The following is a 25897-nucleotide window of genomic DNA, read 5'->3' as shown; positions in this document are numbered from 1 at the left end:
ATAAAACCCCTTTGGCCCCAATAAGGCAGAGCAGAAAACATTTTAATACACAGAGATTTTCTTTTGTTTTACCACAACTGCACTGGAGGAATCACACCTCTAGCAATTCCACTGGAGATGCTCAATGTCACCAGCCATAACTAGAGCATCTGAAGTCTAAGGCACAGCAGGCCCAAACCTGAGGGCAGGTGCAAAGTGGTTGCGGTGCTTCATTTTTTAGCATGACTGGAAGGTACTATGGGCATTCAGTGGGTGAGACCACGGATGCCAATTATCTTGTCATAGACAATACATTCCCACTCAACAGATACTTGTCCAACATCCACCCACCAATTCTCAACTGTCGTTCATTCATGTAGGAGAAAAATTACATGAGAAGCTAACTCAATGTTATATGTATAAATTAAAACACATTTTGCATGATTTTAATATGCACTGAAATATTCAGAAATGCAACCTGGAAATTAAGAGAAGATTACATTTGGTTTAATTTGGAACTTTCCTGAGAGTTGTTCATAATTTGGGAAAGTTTAGAGTTGCTGACACAAGGAATCCATATGGGACTACACATTTGTAACTGCCAACTTCCCATATTCATGGGGTGATCTTCAACTAAAATACAAGAACTTCATTCTTCATTTAATCTTCCAACATAGTAGTACCCAGCATTTGTAAACTGAAATACAGTTATTCCCCCTTATCTTTGATTTTTCTTTCCACAGTTTGGTTACCCACAGTTAACCACGGTCTGAAAATGTTCAATGAAAAATTCTAGAAGTCAATAATTCATTAAATTTTAAATCATGAATCATTCTGGGTAGCACAATGAAATCTCTTGATATCCACTCTATCCCTTGTGGGATGTGAATTATACTCTCTGTTTAGTCCATCCATGCTGTATACACGACCCTCCTGTTAATTACTTACAGCCATTCTGGTCGTCAGGTCGACACTCACAGTATCTCAGTGCTTGTGTTCAAAACACCCTTGTGTTCAAACAGGCCTAGGGGTGATGTGAGCTCATGCCTGGGACCCTTCCTATCCTTGGTTGGTTCCAAAACCCTGCTCTTACCTTCACTCAAGTACTTTTGGCTAAACAATTTTGACTGTGCTGTTTCTTTTCAGGATTCTGACTGATATGCATTCAGTATTCCTCAATATGCAGAGGATTGGTTTTAGGAGCCTCTATAGATATGCTCAAGTCCCTTATGTAAAATGGTGCAATATTTGCATGGAAGCTATGCACTTCCTCTCAGATACTTGAAATCATCTCTAGATTTCTTACTGTACTTAAACAATGTAAATCATGTATAAATAGTTGTTTGCCATATCATTTAGGGGAGAATGAGGAGGAAAAAAATATCCATATGTGTTCGGTACAGATGCAAATTTTTTCCCAAATATTTTCTATCTGCAGTTGATGGAACCTGCAGACACACAACTGGTAGGTACAGAAGGCTGACTGAATACATCATTTTATTTAAATTACATTCCTTTTATTTCTTTATTATATTTAGGGCTTCTTTCAATTATGTGCGTAGGATAGTATTTCAATCTGTAAAATTTGTTACAAAATCATAACCATTTTTATCAACTATTTGTCATAAAGAAGGCTCATTTAAATCTGATGAGGCCAGAGAACAGGAAGACCTAGTTTGGGAAACATCACTTTGAGCCACTGTAGGCAGAGAGCTGAGGTTCCGCAGTGAGGTCCACATTCATGACAGAATCACCTATCTGAGCTGGGCTGGGGAGGCTCAGAAGTGGACCAGCAGATGATGTGGGAGAGAACAGAATCAGGTCAGGAACTTGTTTTCCTTGCCCTTAGGAGCTGGAAACTAAGAGCAGAACCACACAGCAGGGACACCTTCGTACCACTCAGGCTGCTATAAATATACATGCACTATCTGTGCATAGACTTTAAAATACATCTTCTATTTGGGAAACCCTGTGGAGCTTATTCAAGAATTTGAGTTCAGGGATCCTCAAGAAATATGACAAGGAGCCCATATTTACATCAGGTTTCCAGAACCCCAGGATGGAAACATCAAGTTAGTAATACTCTCTATAGAGGGGCACCCACATACTCTGTAGACTGACATACTCTGCATACAAAACTCTGAGCAAACTTGTCTCACCTCCACTGCACATCCACAGCACATATGTATGCATGAATGTGTGTGTACACACACGCACACACACACACACACACATACACATACGCTATGCAGCACCTAGACAGACTCAGATCATGCTGTTTTGAAGTTACAGCTCCACAAACTAGATTTGCCCAGGGCTAGTTTTCCAGAGGAGAGGGGAATACACATGCACACACACACATACAGGCATGTTTTGGCAAAAGGACAGAGGGCATCCCAGAAAAGTGGCTAGAATCCAGATCAATTATAAAAGATTGGAACAGCCTGGACCTTACTTGTTTACGCCCAAACCACAGAAAGACCTACAGCAAGCCCAACACAACTGGTGTAACTTTGGGTCTGAGAAATGTTAAATACCAGCCACAATGTAGAATCGCCACTTTCCAATAAAGTTATTGTAATGAATACACAAATTCAGGGAGAGTTCCTATCCACTAGGGGCACTGCAGACCCCACCCTCAATAAGGATGTTTACTTCTGCTTCCCTTTCTGCACCCATACCCACTCCATACTCACACCACAAACCCCTCTGAAGTTTTCCAGGTCACAGCCAGTGCTAGGAGCATACCAGAAAAATCAACATTTTTTGCCACATCACCTTGACTAGAGGTATGAAGAGCTTAATTTACCCTGACGAACCTGGGAAACCTTACAGACTTGTAAATCATACTTGCCACATAGCAGAGGTTCCTCTACTCCCAACTTTATAACGCCATAGGGAGACACATCCCCTGCATCATCAATGACTCCAAACACCCCATTACATCAGAAAGCAAATTACCATTTCTTTATGGCATTTGCTGATCAATGGATGGAATTGAAGAACATCCACCATGTGAAATAAGCCAGACCCAGAAAGTCAAGGGTTGAATATTTACTCTCATATTCAAAAGCTAGAGAAAAATAAGGATAAAAAGGTGGTGGGGGGATGAGTGTGGTAGAGGAAGGGGAAAAGAGGAAGTGCAGGACAAAGGAAGACAGGTAGCATGGAATTGACCCAAACTATTCTATGTACATGTACAAATATACCACAATGAAATTCACCTTTGTGTATATCTATAATGCACTCACTTTAAAAAATAACTATGAATAAATAGAAGAAAGATTAGTAAAAGAGAGGAATGGGAATAGGATGGGGGAGGGAGGGAGGGAGGAAGGGAAAGGGGAAGTATTTGGGACTAAATTCGAGTCCATGCTTGTACAATTACATGAAAATGAACCCCAATATCTTGTGTAACTATAATATAATTCATACTATAATGTATGAATTAAAAAATTAATAATTTTTTTTAAAAAATTTAGAAAGACAGTGTTCATCTTCTATACCCCATGTTTCTCTTTGCCTGTTCAAAATCCACATTTGAAGAGAGAGAGGAAGTTGTGCAAAGCTGTGACGAGGTGGAGCATCTAGCCAAGTGGATACATTATCTGCAGAAAATTATGGTTTAACATTCAGCCTTCTGAGTTGCTTAGAATACCCTTTCCTGAATCTATGCTGGGCATTTCCTAATTGCATATTTTCTCCAGCATGAGAAATTGCAAGCTTGGTAAATTATGTTCTTCAATATTTCACTTGATATACAAATCAAGAATCAGAATGGCAATTTAGAACAGCAGGTATCACGCTTTTGAACTGAGATAATGTTTAAGATTTTCTGCGCTCTTCCTTCAGTTGCTGTTTCCAGTGACATATTATATAAGGCACTCAGATACCCACTAATTGATTTAAAACCCAGCTTGCATATTATAAATACTCTTGTGCTCTTTATTATCTTGGTCCAACAGAAGGCATTTGAATCATTATTATAAATCCCAACAGGCTCCATCAAACAAATGACTTCTATTAAACTAACATCATCTTTTGGGAAGAATAGACCAAAAAAAAATAAAGACAAAATTAAAACTTATCATCAATATCAATTTATTCTCCAAAATAACAGCTCCTCTTCTTCTTATAAGGAATGTATAATTTCATTCCTGCAGTCCAAAGGAAGTCCAAAGATTCAATCCCATCATTGACTCAACTCACCTCACAATCCAGATCTTTCAGTTCAGGCAGCCCCAAAGTCTAAGAAAATAGCAACAATGCTTGTTTTCTCTGTGAAGTGAAGGGTGCAAAGGAGACAGAGAAAGAGGCAGAAAAAAAGTTAGAGGGAAGGCTGACAGGGACTGTTTTAGGAGAAACTGATAGTTATCAACCTTGGTCAAATGATTTTAAGCAATCAATGAAGTTTTTTAAAAAAAAAATATTTGTTTTTTAGTTGTAGTTAAACACAATATCTTTATTTCACTCATTTATTTTTATGTGGTGCTGAGGATTGAACCCAGTGCCTCACGCATGCCAGGCAAGCGTGCTACCACTTGAGCCACATCTCCAGCCCCCCAATGAAGTTTTTTGAAAGTTCTTCAATTTGACCTTGATGTTAGGAGTATTCCTCTTTAAGAGGCCCCCCAGTGATGACATCAGGTCCCTTAGAGAAGGATCCTAACACAGTATTTGGCCAAACAACAATTACATAGTTCTAGTACAAATGCTATTTACTAGTTTCCAACTATTAGAGTCAACAAAAAACACAGAAAACCTAGTTATAGATGTGAGACAAAATGTGAAGGCAGAGCACCTGAGCAGTATGAAAGTGGCCAGGGAGTTGTCAGAAGCAGGTATGTGGGAACAGGGACAAGGAGATTATCCTAGGAGGTCTGAGGGCTCCATCTTAAGCAACAGGATTTAAAGTCAACGAGTATCTTAGTCCATTTTGTGTTGCTATAACAAAATAATGGAGACCAGGTACTTTACAAAGTAAAAGTTTATTTAGCTCACAGTTCTGGAGGTCCAAGAGCATGGCAACAACATTGGCTTCTGGCAAGGACCTCAGGACAGAGAGCGATCACATGGGGAGCAAGGAAGCAAGAAGGAAAGCCAAACTTGCTTTGCAAAAATCCACACCCAGGGCAAGCAATCCAGTCCTGCAAGACCTAACCACTCCACTCCATGAGACCAACATGAATTCCCAAGGCAGTCATGAGCCAGGCGCTTTCTGGCAGGCCCCATCTCTTCTTAGTCCCCTTCCTTTCAATACCATCACACGGGGAAGAAAGTTTCAACATGAGTTTGGGTGGGGACAAACCACATCTACATCTTAGCAATGAGACCCCAAAATGTAAAAAGATGATAAACAGTTTAAGCATATTATCTGAAATTGAACAGTAGCTTCCAGACTCTACCCTCCCCCCACCCCCCAAAAAAGAACAATTTAGAAAAGATCACCTCTGGTGGTGAGTGGTCACAGGAAGAGATGATTTTTAACTAAGACATTTTTGCATGTGATGTACTTCACCCCTCTGCACACCTATGATAAGGAAGAAGAGAAGGAAAGAAGAAGAGACTTGGCCAAAATGCAGAACAGGAAAATGCCATTTAAAAAAAAAAAGATATGAGTGGTGAGAAGTGGTTCAGACCTGGGTAAGAGGAGAGTCTCGTTTTTACCAGAGTCAAGACTGGTTGTATGAGCTGAGAATAATGCAAAAAAACCCTGAAGGAGAAGATGTCACAAGGCCTATACCCCAGCCATCACCCTGCTCCTAGTGGTGTGACCATGAGAAGGACATCGAACTCCTCTGGGCCTTAGTTTCCACATTTATAAAATTAAAAAGATCAGACTAAATCAGCTCCAACAACACCTGGTCCCAGGACCCATGTTCCTGGGTTTGCCCTCAAATCCTTAAAACCTTGCTAGCTTATCAATTCCCCTTCCTGGGGCTCAATGCACAACCTCCAGAGACTATAGGATTTAGAGCCCCCACATTCTTGAAGTCACAGCTGGTGACCAGCCAAGCCCTTGGAAGAATTTAGGAGGTTAAAGACTCACTTCAGTATCTGGGGAGTCCTCCAGAGGACAAACCCACCAGCTCTGGCCCACCAACCCCAGAATCCTGGGACCAGAAGGGAAATGCAGAGCCCAGAGAACCACGAGTCTGAGTATCTTGTCAGGGCCAAACAAACTGAGATTTCTGAAATCTAAAAAAAAAAAAAAAAAAAAAAATCTTAAAAAAAAAAAGCAGATCTAGAAAAAGTTGGAAGCAATAAAAAAAATATAACCACGCTTATGACCTTCCCCCCCCAATGGTTCTCTCACGAGTAATTTCTTGCTGCTTCTTGTCTCTTTCTTTAGTAGATTCCAATCTTTATAAACATCTGCTCCAAGTCAAAGGAGAAGCCAGGGGGAAGAAGGGAAGCCTGAGGTTTACCTGAAATGGCCAAGGAATGAGGGATAATCATGTCATTGGAGGCCCCCTTTTGGAAATGCCATGTAAAATAAAAGACCCTTGAGTCACCACATTCTTTATCTTGTTCCTCCAGCCATGGCCACCCCACCCCCAAATACACACAGACAAACACCACCCAGACCCCTCCCCAGCAGCACTCCTGTGGGATCTGTGTTCTAGAGACCTGAAGAATGGACTGCCTCTCCCAGCTTCCCTCCACCCCACCAAGGTGAAGCATCAGCAAGGTCAGGCTCCCCTGAAGCCAAGGGTTAAAGAGACCAATACCCTATGACACTGAATGAGTTGGTCCAAATTTCTCCCTTTGTAGACTTGTAGCTATTAAAAGAATAAGATCATCCAAAGTACATGTATGAAGACACGAATTGGGTGCTATATATGTTTAATAAGAATTGTAATACAAAAAAGTACATGTATGAAGGCATGAATTGGCATGAACATACTTTATATACAAAGATAAGAAAAATTATGCTCTATATGTGTAATAAGAATTGTAATGCATTCTGCTGTCATGTATTTAAAAAAAATAATAAAATCAATTAAAAAAAGAAAGGATCCAAGAACCAGAAAAAAAAAAAAAAGACAAAGAACAAGATAACTGTTTTAGTCAGCTTTTCTGCTGCTGTGACTAAAAATCTGACCAGAACAATTTTAGGGGAGGAAAAGTATTTTGGGGGGCTCATGGTTTTCAAGGTCTCAGTTCATCAACAACCAACTCCATTCTTTGCGGCTCAAGGTGAGGCTGAACATCATGGTGGGATAATATGGCTGAGGGAAACAGCTCACATGAATGATCAGGAAGCAGAGAGAGAGACTCCACTCTCTAGATACAAAATATATACCCTACAGCCACGCCCCCAATGAACCACTTTCTCCAGCCACGTCCCACCTGCCTCCGGTCACCATTCAGTTAATCCCATCAGGGAGTAATCCACTGATTGGGTTAAAGCTCTCACAATCATTTCCCCTCTGAACCCTCTTGCATTGTCTCACATATGAGCTTTTGGGGGACATCTCACAGACAAACCATAACAGTCACAGAGTGAGCAAAGGACAGAGTCAAGACACAAGCCCAGATGGACAGGTCCCTCTGCCTGGCCCAGGAGGAATAAGAAATGGCCTTGTCAGGTGCTCATAGCTCAGGAGAACAGCTACTTTCACACACACTACCTAGCATGTCGCAGGTACTCACCAAATGACTTTGTTTAATCCCAGCAGCACCTGGGGCAAAAAGATTGTAATTTTATCAAGAATCAGGTTGGGAAGATGTTACTCAGCTATTAAGAGACAGAATCAGGACTGAAACCCCAAACCATCCACTTCTTTCCTGCTGTCTGCTCTCAGAGAGAAGGATGAAGAAGACTTCACACCCTTGCATATGAGGAACATTTGGTTCATATTTTCACTGGTGTCATGTTTTGGAAGCTGACAGCGGCCACATAATGCTGCCAAGTTAGCCCCAAATGCTCTAGTCTGTGCACAGCTTCCTGGGGCTGGAGACGAGGGGAGGGAGGACCTGAGACAAGTAGACCAACCCAACACACAGACACACTGGGAGGCACCATCCATAGAAACAAAGCGGGAGGGAGAGACGTCTGCCGGAAGGTTCCTTTGAGACACACATGCCTATGGGTATCTTTTACAGTTCACAGCAGGAGACATGCCCTGGCTGATGCAAGGGCTTCTACTGGGGAAAGGACCAGAACCTAGGGATCATGGAGGTAACGCTCCACACATAGTATGTTGGGTTTTATCTGGATTTTGTTCAACACAGTGGTTTTACCAATGTCAGGAACAGGTTGGACATCCTGAGCTTAGCAGCAATCATTCTGTCATTCTCTTGGAATTAGGACCCTCTTTCACTATTAAGTGAAACACTGCTCCTAAGATTCTTATTTACTTTCTCCACCTGACTTCTCTGTAAAGGGCCACAAAGAAATTTCCTCTTTCAGCAGCTTAGTCTATAAGCAGCTAGATAGAGCCCACATGAAGAAAGAACTCTTTTGCAAAATCAATGGCTCTAGGATCATCCAGAATCACCTGCCCTGTAAGAGGCAACTCTGTTGCAGAGTGTATGTATAAACTTCTTGTGCAACATTGAAGACTAGGAAGGAATGGACAGTTATAGCCCCACCTGGAGGAGTCACATCCCCAGTGTGCAGTGGTTTGTGGGTGACAGAGTTCTCTTTCAAATTCTTTTCTTCAAATTCTTTACTAATTAGATTTTCTCTGGCATCAGGGGGAGTTGAAATGAGCTCAGGAAACAGGGCCAATAGCTTCAGGTGTGTGGTGTGGTGGGGGCAAGCCAGCAGGGCAGACTCTCTCCCTGTGTTATCCTAACCCAAGTATTCAGTGGCAGGGGTAAGTAAGTACATCCAGCCAGACTGCCTTCCTTCATTTTTTGTTTGTTTGTTTTTGTTTTTAAAGACATCTTCCCCTCTAACGGAGAGAGGCCAGTGGAAGAAGCTTACTTTTGCAGTGACTTAGTTGACAGGAGTGATGGTTGACCAGCTCAATTTCCCTGTGTTTCTTCCCCACAGTTCAAAGTTAGATGTTCTAGCCACCAACCCTCCTCAGTAGCTCATCTCCACCTGGATTATTTTCCCAGGAAAACTGGCAAGCCACCTGCCTCCAGTGGGCCTGTGTTGAGAGAGGATTCCTGGCAGCTTGGGAGGCCTTTCTATGGGGTAGAGGCCTCATTGTTTGGAAAAGGTGTTTCTAGTTATATTGCTGCCAAGACCTTCCTCTACATCCCAGATTTCAACTTCATAATCACTTAATGTTTTACAACAGACTGATTCAGGCACATAGCAAGGGGCTGCCCCCAAGTGAGCATGGGCACCACCAAAATCTTCAGAACCCCATTTAATGGTACTATTATATAAGCTTAAATGAGTAAAGGTGAAATGGGTGGAAAGGCAACAGGAAAAAAACTCTTCTGAATTTTGCATGGACACTGATGCCCAACTTACAAAACTGTTTTAGTCAACTTTTTCACTGCTGTGACTAAAGGACCTGACCAGAACAACTATAGAGGAGGAAAAGTTTATTTAGAGGTTCATGGTTTCAGAGGTCTCAATCCATAGACAGAAGACTCCACTCCTCAAGGCTCAAGGTGAGGCTGAACATCCTGGAGGAAGAGTGTGGCAGAGGGAAGCACACAGAGAGATCTCCACCTGCCCCATAGCCACGCCCCCATGAACCACTTCCTCCAGCCACACCCCACCTGCCTCCAGTTACCACTATGGTAAGCCCATCAGGGATTAATTCACTGGTTAGGTTAACTTAATCATTTCTTCTCCAAACCTTTTTGCATTGTCTCACATGTGAGCTTTTGGGGGACACCACATCTAAACCATAACAAAAACTAAATTTCCCATAACAAAATTATTCATGTTTAACCTAACTTTCAAATCTCTTAGCACCACTCTCTTCCATGTACTGCTAAAGAGTCCCTCAACACACCATTCTGATGTCATCAGGTTCTACCAGCACCATGTCCACATCTCAGGCAAACGCCTCCTAGAATTTGGGCATCTAGGACTGGGTCAAACTGCAGAGAGAGAACTTGATGGCTGGAGAAACACTTATCTCAAAGGGTCATTATCATCTTAAGTAGATTACTGTTTTACATGATTAGTCATTAGGTTGGGAAACAAGATGAGTTGGTGGCTAAGGAAGTAAGGGGGTTGGGAGGGTAAGGGGACAAGTTAATAGCTGAGACTCCATTTCTTCTATTATTAGCTGTGTGACCTGAACACATATATGCTCAATAAATATTTCTGGAATGAATGAATGAATGAATGAATGAATGAATGACTTCATCTCTCTCAGCCCAGATCCTCTGTCTGTAAAATGGAGCACAATCTGCCAAGGCTCCATCACCATTATGTTTGTCTTAGACACACTGGTGGCCTCTGTTTTGGAATCTTTATAAACATACTTGTGTAGTACTCTTAGAAGACAGACTTAGTCTGTCCCTTCAGAGCAGAGGGCAGGTTTGCTTACTTAAGTCCAGTATAATAAAGATAATGTCTCCCTCTGGAGCAAAGGTCAGGCAAGACTGCTTACCACATTAAAAGACAGCATGACTTCTAGGCTCAGAGTGCCTTGGCTGCAATGCAAATTCACTGTGTGCTCAAGATAGACCTGGGCCACTCCACACCAGCCTCATAGAAACTAGGAACAGAAACTGATGTGAATGTGAAGCTGACACTGATACTCACCATGTATAACATAGAACTTTGTTTCTGACCCAGGAGTCTCTCATCTTCTGCCAGCATCCATGAAGCTGGCAGGCTCATGAGCTTGAAAGGAGGGTAAAAATCTGAGCTCTTTACCTGTCCTGACAATAACAGTCTCTACCTCATAGTATTGCTGAGTGTACTAAATGACAAACAGCGTATTAATAGTTCTGCAGTGTCTGGTCCAAAGTAAGTATTCAATTAAAATTAGTTTCTTTTGCTGTTCTCTGTAATGAATAATCTTTTAATCTGTATATATTCAAACAGCATATGTTTATAAGATGCATTGCATTCTCATTCCTCCATAAGAAATATAATAGAAAATATGACTAAGTGATCTCGATGATATAGAGAGATGCAGTTAGAGTGAAACTGACTCAAGATAAACTCTAATGTTGAGTCGCATTACAGTGATTAATATGATTTCAACCTACTCTACAACTCAGTAGCCAAAATCCATAGAGGACAGGATTCATATTCCAGTTTTCCTATCCACCAACTATAATACCTTGGGCAAATTACACAGGGTTTTATCTTCCAAAATGCAGAAATTCAAATATCTACTCTTTGCCTAGTACCTTGAGGATTAAACATTGCAGTAACTTGCAAAGTGTCTAATGAAATGCATGACATACGATAAACATTGGATTGGATTTTTATTATTGGATGCTTATTATTTTAGTCAAAGCAAAATAATCTCAAGGAAAGAGTTGTGATGGTATTTGTATTTCCCAAAGTACTCTCACAATAGCTCTTCAATCTTGTCAATAATTCAGGGAGTTAGGCAAGATCAACATGAGCCCAGCTTTACAGATGGGAAAGCAAAGGTAAGTGAGGTGAAGTGGTTTTCCCAAGATCAAAGATCTCGCACACGGCAGACATTTTATTTCTTAAAGCTTCTTTCCATGTGGACAGCCACCAGAGACTGTGGAAAGGTAAAGCTCTCTCTGTGCTTTTGAGTAACAGCTCACACATGACCAGGAGCTGCAGAATGCATTTGGCTCAGTTCACCAGCCCTACGGGCTTGGAGCTTTTCAACCAAATGCAAACTTTTGGTGTGTGTGCATTTAGGTTTTGCCAAGAGTAGATGGCTTTCTATTTTTAAAAAGGAGGGGAGAAAGCACTTTGGAAGGGATTTAAATCAAACTCTAAAGTCTTCGTGGACATCAAATAACTCTTAGAAAACAACATTTTGATGAGTTAAGTATAAATGAATCAAAAACATATGGACTAAATTTCCCTTGAAATACACAAGGGTCTAAAAATTAAGGGGAAAATGCATTGATAAAATACATTTGGGATTTTATTGAAACCAAAACATTTACAGAGCCATTACATATCCCAATGCACCCAACCCCAGTGTGCTCTCTTCTGCCAGCCATGGCCAGTCTCCATGGGCCTCCCCAATAATAGGCTGCCAAATATCTCCTTTCTTGCCAAAAAAAACACTGGACTCCAAGCCCTCCCACTGCCGTTTGGATCCTGTCTCGTGTGCAGTTGATGAAACACCTTCAGCCCAAATCGTGGGCTTCAATCCTCCTGAATTTCCAAGCAGTAGCCTTGATCAAATGCCTCTGTGCGGCCCATCAGACTGAAGGCATAAGATCTGATGTCTGCCTAAATGGTTTTCTAAGTGGCTATTAAATTAAGCCTCCAACTTGCAGTCCTCAAGCTAGTAAACCATCAAGTTACTTTCCAGGCTTGTGAAATTAGCTAAAGATGAATTTAAAAGCTGGGGCAGGGGCTGGCCTAGGAGAACAGGGCTACGATATATCACACAACTGGGCATACCCCTGCAGCGGATCCCAGCAAGCTGGCAATGAGCATGTGATATTAACCGAAGCCCTTAATTTAAGGAAGCGGAATCAACCAACTAGTAATTAACAAATTATTCTTAAACAGGCCTCGCTTAAAAATTAAGTTGAACTACCATTTTTCTATAACTCATCAGGAAAACGCTGACTGGTACTTAAAGTAAACACAACTTACGCAGATGGTGAGCTTTCAGAGAGCACCAAACCTATACTTAAATAAATCAACGTTGTCGGACTGGAGCGCTACATGGATACTCAGCAGAATTCATGGGCATCTTTGCAAGATTTGGCAATGATCTACTGTCACGTGGAGATGACAGCTGAGAGTTCTAAGTTTTCCTGTTGGAATGTTTTGCACCCCTGAGACAGGTAAAGTCTACTGGAAGGAAGTGTTTGTCAACTGGTGTCCCAGGAGCGTGTCACAGAAGGAAAGATGACCCACCAAAGTACAGACAAGTGCTTCTGTGTTTGCTCACTGTCTCTCTTATTCATTCACTCATTCAAGAAATATCTGTTTATCAGGTGGCAGGCCTTTTGCTGGGCCCTGGGCATGCCAAGCTGAATGATACTTGAAATTACTCACAAATCACACAGACACAGAAAGAGAGGTCACAATGCAACTTGCTAAATTCTATTTCAGAAATGCTTTTGGAAGCACTTTGAGAAGCTGACTCCACTTGAGGCACTTTGGAAAGCTGCTTTTGGAGGATATGGCATAAAGGCTGGAGTCTGGGTCCTGAAGTAATTAGGTTCTAATTCTGGCTCCAGGATTACTGGCCATGTGAACTTAGCCATTCAACCTCGCTGAGCCAGGTTCCTTCTCTGCAAATGGGACTGATAATGGTACCTCCATATAAAGATTCAATGAAAAGTCTGATGCATAATAAGTGTGATTATCTTAACTGGATATTACAGGAACTTATCTAATGACCAGAGAGAATATTCCAGTTAGCACAGCAGCATATGCAAAGGCAGGGGTTTATGAATGGGGTGGCAGTTTGCAAGTGTAATGAAAAATTCATTCTAGCAGTTTCATGATGTATACATGAAGAGGAATCAGGTATAGATAGGGTCCCATTCTGAAAAATTGCACATCAATCCAGGAAGGTTGAATTTTATCCCATAGGCAATTGAGACCCAGCAGAGGTTTGACAAAGTTAGCTTTGGATTTTCAGCTCCTTCTGCCTGCAGTGTGGAGCTGGGCTCCAGAGGATGGCATCAGATCCACTCAGGATGTGGAGAAAAAGCATCAAAAGAAGGGTCTGTTTTTATACCTTATTGTTGGTTTTTTTAATCACAGATAGGTAGGCTTGTCTGTATAACAAAGGGTAACAAAGTAAATTTTGCTACTTTGGGTTGTTTATCAAGGAAACCTGTGGCACATGTCAAAGTATAGCTATTCACAATCCTCATCCTGCTCTCCAAATCTTGGCGGGGAATCTGCTTGCCTCTCTTCCCATCCTACAAAATGTTAGCCCTAGATTTCAAAACTCGCTGTTGGGAGTACATTTGTAACTACTCACTTTTATTAGTTTTAATGGTGTTCACAAATCACAGAATGTTAGAAGTAGAAGGGAATTTATGGCAATTGCTAAATCCAGTTGCTCCCCACCTGGGTGTCTCCGGATTCCTAGGAAGTCTGTGAAAGTAATAACCGAGATCAGTGCTATTTTCAGTATTTCCAAAAGCTTGATATGTATTTAAACAGTCACACACACACACACACACACACAAGCTTCACATGCCAAGCAGAATGTCAACTTTCTTTAGTCTCGGCTACAGTTATTTGGATTCAGCATGGAAACATCAGCCATCTCATGTTTATCACAACTTCTTATTTATTGGTGATGATAAATGTCATTAATTTAAAAAGAAGATGAGTTAATTAAAATTTGTCAAACAAAAAAACAAATATAGAAGTAAGGAAAAACCAAGGACTTTTGGTATAAAGGTGGGAATTTGTGATCTCTGGTGGATCCTCAGCGACCTGACTGCCCCCTCCCCACAGTAACTCACCAACAGGGTCAATGACCTCATTCCCATCCACCCCCTGCCCATTTTTAGTGTGTACATCAGAACTTTCATTGTGAATATCTATTGGAAATGAAAAAACATGAGTATTCTGAGGTTATCTACCTATTAAGGGAAACTCTAAACTTCAGAAGATCTCAAAAAAAGAATGAGGTAAGCAGTATCTACTCTTGGACAAAACCCTATTACACAACACAAATGGACCTCCAGACAGCCAGGTCTCTCGCCCTGTACCCTAATAAACACTTACAGCACTGCACAGATGATGTACCACACTGCCATCCCACCACAAATGGCTCCTGAATAAAAACTTCTTTAGATAACTGGAAAATCTGCTGTGAGGAAGGATGACTAGTGTTTGAGCCTAAGAGTCATCAGATTTTCATCTCCTACATGTCTATTTTCTTTTCTATTCTAGAACAGATAACTTCAAAAAGTCATACAAAGAATAGGAAAAATGTTTATCTTTTTGAGTGACTATATTTGAGACATAGGATGATATGCCATTGTTTAGAGATAGTGGAATTGTATTTTTACATCAGTCATTAATAATAGGAGTACTGAGAATAACATCAGTTACAGTTCTATTTAATTAGATTAGAGTTGGCCAGGCACAGTGGCACATGCCTGTAATCCCAGAGGCTTGGAAGGCTGAGGCAAGAGGATCGAGAGTTCAAAGCCAGCCTCAGCAATTTATATAGAGTACCTGTGTCTTGATTAAAGTGAAATAAGCTATGCTTTTATTGTACTTCTTGAAATCAGTGGTTACCAGAATTAGGGTTTTGTAGGTGCTTAGTAAAATATCTGGTAACAGATTGAACTCACAGGCATCTTATATTAGTGAAGGTGCAGAAGGAAGGTCTAAGGAACTAAGACTTCAGTAGTATTTGTGCATACAAATAGCTTCATCTGGAGAAGATGGAATGGTGGTCTCTCCTGGCAAGCTTATCAAATTATGACTGCAGCAGAGTGACCAGGACTACAAGGGAAGCACCAGGAATAGAAGGCAATCCTGGCCCTGCTCTTAAGAATCACATGATCTTCAGTGAAATATTCAATCTCTCTGAACTTCAGTTTCCTCATCAGTACAGAGACAATAATACCTACTAAATAAAACATCAAAAGTGTTTAACGCAGCACATGGCACACAGTTAAGTAGGCACTAATATAATTGATTATTTTCTCATCAGACATAAGCAGTAGTAGAAAATCCTTAACCACACCCCTTAACAGGTTTTCCACAATGCTTAACAGGTGCTTCCCTGTGTCACTGCAGGTTGGAAGAATCCTTTTCAGGTACATGAGCTCATAGTTCTCTTCAGGGGGTGCTCAGACCAAAGTGGGGACAAAATCATGACTGGATTGCACCAAGATGAAGACCTTTGGATGCCTACTGTCCTAAAACTGGGTAAAGTCCAGTTAGAAACAACTAATTTTTTGCAACCCGTGAGTTTCTACAAGAGCACAGTGCACAATTTATTTGGGGAATTTTATGTAATAAATGCAACCTGTTCCCCCAGTTGCCATCACAGTGGTAACAAGACCTTAAATCTCACTACCAAAGGCTGTGAAAGGCTGGGCTGGTTTCCTGTATCAGAAGCAATGATTAGTCTAAAGGGAATCTCAGAAAAGCTCAGAGACCTTTCTCTACTCTGGAACTTAATCTTTAAAAATCAACATTTGATTGTTTCCTAGGGAAAAAAAAAATGCCATGGAAATTCCATGTGTTGTGGGGAAGACAATCACATCTGAGCACAGGAGAATAATTTTTAATGACAAGTCTCAGAATCTTTATACTTGGCATATTTAAGATGGCATAATTTGGTTCTGACAAGGAACCAAATACCCCTTTAGAAATCTATCTTCTTTAGATGTTCTTGCCACCCAATCAAAAGAATAATAAATACATTCATATTTTAGTCAGCTTATTTTCTGCTGTGACTAAAAGACCCAACCAGAACAACTGTAAAGGAAGAAAAGTTTATTTAGGGGCTCATGATTTCAGAGGTCTCAGTCCACAGACAGCCAGCTCCATTCCTCAGGGCTCGAGGTGAAGCAGAACATCATGGAGGAGGAGTGTGGCAGAGGGAAGCAGAGAGAGAGACTCCACTTTCCAGATACAAATAAAGACCCCAACCACTTCCTCCAGCAACACCCCACCTGCCTCCAGCTCAGTTAATCCCATCAGGGATTAATTCACCAATTAGGTTAAGGCTATAACCCAATCCTTTCTCCTCCAAACCTTCTTGCATTGTCTTACATGTGAGCTTTTGGGGAACACCCACATCTAAATTGTAACAATCTACAAGTAATAAACTGGCCCCATTCTGGACCCACTCCATTGGACAAGGAATTGGGGGGACCCTTGGTGGCTTTCTAACAAACACACTGTGAGGACAAACAAGTCAATAGATTGTTTGTGGCTGGGATCCAGATCTCAGATATGTTTAAAAAACATTGGAAAAACTGTGTAACGAGAGGGCACAGGCACAAATGTGCACGTCGAAGGCTACATAAGACCTCTGTGGCTTGAGCTGCAAGGGCAAGAGCATTGATTTTTACTGGAGGGGGCAGATCAGGTTACAGGAATGCACACATTTAATTTTTATGAGACTAAATGCTCACAAAAACAAACAAAAAAAATCTGACTTTGTGACACATTAATGAAGTCAGTGAAGGGCCACTTTAAAACAAAACAAAGGGAAAAGAACTTGATGGTGCTATCAAAAGGTCTTTAGAAATAAACGGTAATGATACAAGCCACTCTGTCATGTTCTGTGATCCTTTTAGTCTTCTGGCTAGAGAAATATTAGATCCAGGTCATATCACCACCTTATTTTTTTTATGTATAAATACACCTCTATGGTATCACTCATCCCTTTCTGGTTTCTATCAAGAATATTTTTTTTTTTTTTCTAGGTAAATCCAAGAGTCACTAATCTTCCAGCTCTCAACCTCGACCCAAGAGGAGCAAGCAGCAGCAGCAACGTAGCAGCAAACCAGAGGATCCTCGTCCAGCCACATGTAATTTACAGCTGAGTGTTTGGTTCATCTGTCACACGAGAATTATACGACCCCACCACTTACCCTGAAAATAAATATGTGCTCCTCATTCAGGTAAATGAGATTGTTTCAGAAATAAATTGACTCACCACTAAAACTTGCCCTTTGCATAGAAAATAAATGTTTGAATTTTTTTTTCTCCTGATGAAGATGATATAGCTAACACTTAAATTTAAGAGGATGGTTATATGTTCCTCATTTATATTAGGGCCAGGAGAAGCTGGAGGTCCCTAGAGCCGGAAGCATCCCATAATAATGCTGCTAAATCAACTCTCAGCTTTTAGCAGTATGCAAAATCTCCCTGGCAAAAATGGAGGGGAGAAGGTCCAAACACATCTCCACCGAAGATCCTACATCTGGAAATAAAGCAATCCTGCAAAATGACACTGAATTTTTACTAGCCCATACAAAGCTTTTAACTCCCCACTCCCTCCTAGGAAGTTCCCTTCATTTGAGCTTCAGAGACAACCTGGTAAATTAAGGAAGGTTTTTTTTTTCTCCTTTATGAACTGGGAAACTGAGGCAGCACAGGGCTACCTAAGGGTCCAGAGACTCACAAGATAGTTATAGGATGAATAAGTTTTTAAAAAATAAATAAATAACAGCCAGGCAGTCTGGGTGATCCTTCTAACATTCATTCAACCTCTGCTTTTAAAGGAATTGTAACACATGGCCCCTACCCTCAAGGTGAGTGTGCTCTAATGAGAAAAATAAGATATTTCTGTGCTAAATTAGACAACATTAAACAGCACCATCCAAGGCAGAAAAAAATCACTGATGCTAAATATACACTGTTTTAACTCTCATTCCCTCAGAGCCACAGTAAATTGTATGAATTTTTAGAACCACAAAAAGATTCTTAAGAAATTAATTCACAGTTTCTAACTTAAAATCATACAATAAGAGCCAGGGCTACTGTTCAGAACCTGTGATTCCTTAAATTGTTTATATTCATATAACTTTTTTGCTGAATATCTAGGTAAACTATAATAGTCTTAGGTATAATTATTTACCAGTAAACTAACCACCCCAGATTAGATGACTCACAATGAAAGAAAAAGAAGTTAATGTGGCTTAAAAATCAACAGCCTGAAATATTTTACTTTTATTATTGAGTTACAATGATCTGTGGTTATCCAAAATGTTACATTTGGTTTTTTATTGTTGTTGTTGTTGTTTTGCAAAACAACAAACTTAGAACTCCAAAATCTTTCTAAATACTTACCACAAATTTTCAAATTTCTGTATTTAAAAAAAATTTTTTTAGTTGTAGTTGGACACGATGCCTTTATTTTATTTTATTTATTGTTATGTGGTGCTGAGGATTGAACCCAGCACCTTACACATGCTAGGTGAGCGCTCTACTGCTGAGCCACAACCTCAGCCCCAAATTTCTGTATTTTAAGGAATTCACATAATATGGGGTAAAATAAACATTACAATGAAGCTAGGAAGATAATAGATTTTTAAAAGTCTACAAATAACTGGATCTGGGTGTTGAATTTTGGCATTTGATAAAAATTCTATAAAAGGAATGAAAAAATTAATGATGTAATGATTATAATAATTAGCCATTATATTTTCAGTTTCTAAGAATAATTAATTAGAGCATACCTTCGAGGTATTATTATCTCCATCATAAAATGAGGCAGAGGAGATGGAGCCCAGATGAACCGAGTTGCCTCTGGCCACCTGGGATTCCTGATCCTCACTGTGGCCTCCCAGCAAACACAGCAGCGGGCTCCCTCCGAGCTGTCATGGGGAAGGTCATTCGTGAAATGGCATAAACAAGAAGCTGGCTGTTTTCTCTGTCAACCATTCCTCTCAACTGGTGTTACTGACCCTCTCCACTTCTCATATGAGAGTCTCTTCAGACTCTGGTTTCCTTGGCAGGCTGCCACCAAAAAGTGTAGTTGAGTGAAGTGAGATAAGTAGAAGTCTGGATCTTTTAAAAATTTTATGACAGTAGGAGGAAGAGGGAAATAGAAAAATAGAAGGAAGATCAGCAGAGCTGAAGCAGGCAGAAATGGCACTATTCTGAAAGCAGGCTGCATGTGCATGTTGAGACACTGAGAAATAAACCCCTACAATAGGAATTAAAACACACACACACAAAAAAAAAAAACCTTTGATATCAAAAGTATGTGGGGGACTGAGGCCATAGCTCAGTGGTAGAGCACTTGCCTCGCACATGTGAAACACTGGGTTTGATCCTCAGCACCAAGTAAGAATGAATAAATAAAATAAAGGTAGTGTGTCCATCTATAATTAAAATTATATATTTTTAACAAAGTGTATGGTTCTATTCGTGCTGCTATATTTTGACGATTAAGAAACATATCCTTTCCATGTATAAAAAAGATACATTTCCATAAGCAAAATGTGAATACTCTGAGAGAAAAAAAATGGCCAAAAGGTACAGAGACACGTGAATGGACAATTCAAATTGCCAGCAAATAAATGGAAAAAATGCTCAAGGTCTCTTTTAGTTAAATAAAAGCAAATTAAAACAATTTTGAGGAGTTGGGTGGTGGCTTAGTGATAGAACACTTGCCTTGCACATGGGAGGCACTGAGTTTGATCCCCAGCACCACATAAAAATAAATAAACAAAATAAAGATATTGTGTCCATCTACAACTAACAAATTTAAACAATTTTGACCTAATAAATTGGAAACAAAATAATAATGATACCCTAAATCTTGGCTGGAGATCAGATGCAAGAGACAATGTCACATAGCCTTGATGTCAAAGAGGCAACAGGTATAAGCTGTTTTGAAAACAATTTAGCAAACTATATCAACACCGTAAACTTGTTGGAATAATTCCTTTGGAAAAATAAGAGATACTGTTGAAGGGTTATGAGCAAGAAGGTTCCTCGAAATATTATTTATTGTCAGGGAAAAATTCAAAATAAATTATGCATCCAATAAACAAATTGGTCTAGGTAAATTATGACATATAGAAGATTAGGCAGCCATTAAAGTCATGTTTTCAAAAAAGAAATTATGACCTTGAGGAAAAGTTCACAAATTTTAGGTTAAGCAGAAAAAAAATTCAAAGACAAAACTGCAAATACTTTCAGAACTGTAACTGGATGATATGGATGTGTAAGGACAAGTTACACCAAGGATAAACATCCAAATCACCAACGGTGACTATCTTTGGTTAGACTTCTCTTTATATCTTTCTGCATTTTAAAGAGTATTTTTAAATCAGAAAATAGTACATTTACCTTCAAAATTTAAAAAGAAAGCAAGGAATCTCTGAACTTGAGACAAAGGTATCATTTTTGTCACCATTTTGGTTCGAGACAGCTAGCATTTATCTTGACTCAGCCAGTCCATCTGGGAACTGGGATTGATTCATTCCCAGTGTTAAAACTTTCCATTTTCATGTTAAAACCATCCCCAGTTACTCTTTCAAGAAAAAGAGATACCCATTTTTTTTTCAGGGCAGTTTTCTCACGAGGTCAGCTTCAGGGGAAAATCTGGAGGAAAGATAAGTTACCAAGACCACTGTTTTAAATAAAGTGCTCTCATTTTTAAAACCCCAAGATGACCACTGCCAAATGGCCGGTTTGCCTGTGCCTTTTTTGCAAGGCAGCAGGCACATAAATGACACAACCAAAAAATGATTGCTTCTTGTTCCAGAAGATATGCACAGGATATGCCAAGTGACTCCTACACTGGGTGTTTTTCTGAATGAATTTCTTGTAAGTTCCATCACATGAAACTAGTGTTAATACTAGGAATCCCTGGGATGTGAGGACCTCATTCCAAATGCCTCTGCCACATTGCCTTAGCCATTGGTGGGTCAAAATACACAACCTTTCAACTCTGTGTGTTACACATGACATAATTATAACATTCAATTATAAAGTTTCAGCACTCATATTATGTTTGCCCAAACATGGCTTTTGGCTAATAGTTGTCAGAATCTCTTTCCAAAAACAGCTTGATGTGATATGGCTAAGGCAATCAGAACCACAACAACAACAAAATGATCATAGCTGTTTGCAGCCACCCCAAATCCTGCAAATCCTACAATGATTTGTAGGACTGCATTTAGATTTAAAACTACACACCTGACCTGGCTCACCCCACCTCACATGACTGAATATTTTTCCAGGTTGCCCTTTGTTCTTTTTCAAAACTACTAGGGAAAAAAAAAAAGAGCTCATTTGCATAGCACTAGGACTCTTCTATACCTGGAAGAGTTCAATCCACAGTGTTGGCTTGTTTTTCAAGTGTGGATCAAAAGTAATGAAGTGAAAATGGATGAGATACCAATCTGAACTAGCAAATTTAAATTAACATTTGAGAGTGGAGGTACTTGGGATTGAACTCAGGGACACTCAACCACTGAGCCATATCCCCAGCCCTATTTTGCATTTTATTTAGAGACAGGGTCTCACTGAGTTGCTTAGCACCTTGACATTGCTGAGGCTGGCTTTGAACTCGCCATCCTCCTGCTTCAGCTTCCCAAGCCACTGAGATTACAGGCCTGTGCCACCGCTCCTGGCAAATTAACGTATTTTTAATTTTACTACTATTGCTCAGGAAACATTAACCTTTGTTTACCTCCAATATTTGAAAGGTAACTTACCTGTTCAGTGGAGAGGTTATAAATATTCAAACAAGAGTGAGTTAAAGAAGGAATCAGGATTCTTTACTGGTTCCAACTCTAAATCTAGAAGGCTTGAACAGCAATTTTCCTTGCCTATCCCCACTGTTGTGTCTTCAAGAAACAATGGTGCTCACTTCTCTTATTTCTTTCATTTCAAACATTGTCATATTATTAGTGCCATGGATACAGCGTTAACTCATGATGTTATTCACAAGCACTATTGTAACTTGCAGATACTAAGGATCCCTGGTGACAGCTGCATAATCTCCCCCAGAGTACAGGCTAGACCTAGCGACTTGCCTCTAATGCATAAAAAAGACAAATGGGATGGGATGACACTTCCGAGATTGGATTATAGAAAAAAAACTGAGATTTCCATCTCTCACTTTCTCCTTCTTAGAGACTTTGCTTACTTTTGAGGAAGCCAGATGCCATGTTGTAAGTCCCCTTATGAAGAAACCAGTAAAGGAGAGCTAACATCACACCAAAATCCAGCAGAACCTAAAGTCTTCAACAGCCATGTGAATCAGGAAGTAGATCTTCCCCCAGATGAGGCTGAAATGACTTGCAATCCTTGCACACATCTGCATTACAGCTCTGGGAGAGACCCTGATAAGAGAACCCAACATAGCCACACCCAGACTCATGACCTACAGAAAGTCTGAGATAACATGTGGGACAGGGGGAAGTAACTTGTTACACAGCTATAGCTAACTAATACAATCACCTATAACCCAAACTATATACTTGACATTTTCTTTTCTTTTTTGTTAGAATTAGAGTGAAAGGAAACTTAACTCCCTAAATTTTAAGGGGAATGTCTTAGGAAGCATATGAATTGAAGATATTCAGAATTAGAAATAATTACTCAAGATTTATTCCCAATGAGAATAATAGCAATATTCAGTACATCAATCATAAAAGCTGTTCATAATTTAGATAGCATTTTAAAACCCAACTGGTGTTTTCAAATTCATGGTCACTGATTCCCCCTGAAAACAACTATGGAAGTAGGGATTATTATAATCTCCATTTTACAGGTGAACAAATTTCATAAATTCCATGAGAGCAAGGGACTTCTCTCTGCTTCCAGGTGCCTACCTCCATATGGTGTTCTGTAAACACTCGATACATATTTGTTGAGTGAATGCCTCCAAAAAAGTGTTATCTAAAAAGAGGGGGTCTTGTGTATGAAATTCCCCCAATTGATACATGTTTATGTATCAATCAATCAACCATCAATCTCTACATACATATGTAATATGTTTTTGCGGAACAAGTAAGTTTTTCAAAGAAGATAGGCATTCTGAAATCCCACTCTAGCTTTTCCAAAGACAATAGACAAGTCATTCCCTACTTTCATTCTGTTTTTCTTACAGTTCCACTCTGCCAAAGACAGAGGCCTAGAGCTCTTTCATGAGCTAACATCCCTTTCTTGGTAAATAAATTCTCTTCCATCAGCCATCACTTCCTATAATCTCCCAGGATAAGGCTGGAGGCAACAGACCTGTCTTAGAACAACAAAGGAGGTCATCAGCCAGCTCAGACTCACACCAGGCCCCATCCTTTCCTAGAAGGTGGGGGAATTTTGATTAAGAAGTTCACATAAGCTTTTAATTCTTTTTCTTTTCAAAGTTTCGACATTTCAAATTTTCAATTTCAATGCTATAAAGAAAAACTGCTTTTCTTAGTGGTTTGTAGAGGAGGACCTAATTTAGATTAGAATCGGGGAGATGCAGGGATAGTTTGTCTAGGCAGGGATGGTCTCAGTAGAAGGGAAAGCATGTGCAAGGTCTCTGTGGCTGAGAAAGTGTTGGGCTTCCTAGAACCTGACATTCTAGGGTTTGGGGCCCACTGAGTGAGAGGCTGTGTATTCTTAGAGGAGGCTGGGCTCTCTGATACCTAAGGCTGTGGTCCCAATTCTAGCAGTATCTCCATCCCAGGCCCCTTCCATATTCAGTATCTCATATATGATCTCCTCATATATGCCCTAAACTGAACTCCTCATCTCCTCCACAAAACCTGTTCTACTGCCATCTTCAACTTCTACTGTCTCAGGATGGAAACCTTAACATCTTCCCCTACTTCACGTTTACCCCCGCACCCAATCCAGCAAACCCTGTCAGTTTTACCTTCAAAATAAGTCCAACTCCAGTTGCTCACCATCTCCCCACTTACCCAGTCCCCTCCACCACCACCCTCACTCAATACAGCCTGCTTTCCAACCACAGCAAGGGAGGTCATTGTAAATGATGGGATCTCTACTCTGAACTACCCAATGGCGTCCTGCATTGCTGAGACTAATACCAAAGTCCATGGCAGGGTTTACAACACCCCACATGATTGAGCTATTTTTCCCTCACTACGTTCACATTCACTTCCTCCCAGTTCCTCAAACACACCATCGAACGCACCTGGGCCTTTGTACCAGTAGCTCCCTCACCTCGAACACTCTATCTAGATATTCCTAGGAAGCAGCCCCCACTTCAGCATCTCTCCAATGGACTCCCATGTCACCTTATCAGAAAGGCCCTCCTGGACTACTGCACAGAAAGATGCAAGGGCACACTTCATCCACGAAACCTACTTTACCTCTTTGTAGCACTTACTCTATGATGCATTACCTAGTCAACTCCTTGCTTAGAGATTTTGTGTTCAGTTCATTATCAACTCCTTAGAACCTGGAAGGGGTCTAGCTCTTCCAGAGGGCAAAGGTCCACTGGAAAGATGTGCTTTGTTGGGTTGTCATGTGACATCCCCAGAAATTCTTTCATAATGAAATGATAACCCCCAACTCCCAGAAGAGAAATGTACTGAGTATTGAATGTCTGACTAAGATGGAAGCTCTGGAGAAGCACGAAGAGGAACAGGAAGCCTGGCTAAGAGGAGAGGAAAGAAAGAGGTTTACAGCAGACAGATCTGTCTCTGGGGGAGGAGGGCAGGTCCCTGAGTCCCAGGAACACGCACTGTGGTGGAACAGAATGTGCGAGAGGAAGAGGAGCAGGGATAGAGCGATAAGGGGAGTGTGAGGGTGCCCAAGACAAAGTTGGTCTCTGCCACAATTTTCCCAAAGCTCAAAGGAAGATTTTTTTCAACCAGTATACAGGGAAGGAGATGAGTATTTTCAGAGTATGTATTTTCCTTGCCAAAAGACTGATCATGTGTTTTTACTTTTTTTTTTTATAATCATGAAAAAAAAAATCCACAGCAAACTTAAATGTCAAACAATAGGGGGTGGTTAAGAAATTATGGTATAGCAACTCAATGGAATATTATGTGTAATCACAGTTTTGAAAACTATGTAGCAACATGAAAAAAATGTCTGTGGTAGAATTTTAAGTGAAAAAAGCAGAAATTTAAAATGTGTCAATGCTATGACTAAAACTATTCAAAAGTTGGGTTCACTTCTGGCCAAGGCATGTAAGGAAATGTAAAAATGGAAAGTCAGTGATTCCCTAAGGTTGTGAGAGTCTCTGCGATTTACCATTCCACCCCCATTTTTTTTTATTTCTAACATATTATCACCATAGTTCCTTTAAATACAAAGTTTTAAAATAAAGTGATACTGGAGGAAGGTGACCTTATCAATAAAACTGAAAAATCTCCCAGCCATCACTATCCAGGAACACTCACCAGCCAACAAAAGAAATTCATGGCAATGATATGCAAGAGT

The 25897-nt window shown here is 40.3% G+C and overlaps 1 protein-coding gene across 4 annotated transcripts in view; it reads right to left on the bottom strand.

The window, feature by feature from the left end:
* Creb5 (cAMP responsive element binding protein 5) overlaps window positions 1-25897 on the bottom strand; it is a 402319-nt gene that overhangs the window by 360569 nt on the left and 15853 nt on the right. Inside the window, exon 1 of one of the 4 annotated variants that reach the window (XM_058573159.1) lies at window positions 4189-4378. The exons of the other annotated variants lie outside the window; for them this stretch is intronic. The gene's annotated coding sequence lies outside the window, so the exon portion shown is untranslated. Of the gene's footprint in view, window positions 1-4188; window positions 4379-25897 lie in introns of those variants that run through there. 4 annotated transcript variants of the gene reach the window in all.

The sequence above is a fragment of the Marmota monax genome, unplaced genomic scaffold, assembly GCF_021218885.2.
Source record: "Marmota monax isolate L192 unplaced genomic scaffold, Marmota_monax_Labrador192_F-V1.1 WCK01_AAM20220418_F8-fsc00133, whole genome shotgun sequence".
NCBI lineage: Eukaryota > Metazoa > Chordata > Mammalia > Rodentia > Sciuridae > Marmota > Marmota monax.
This window is presented reverse-complemented; position numbering and strand designations above follow the sequence as displayed.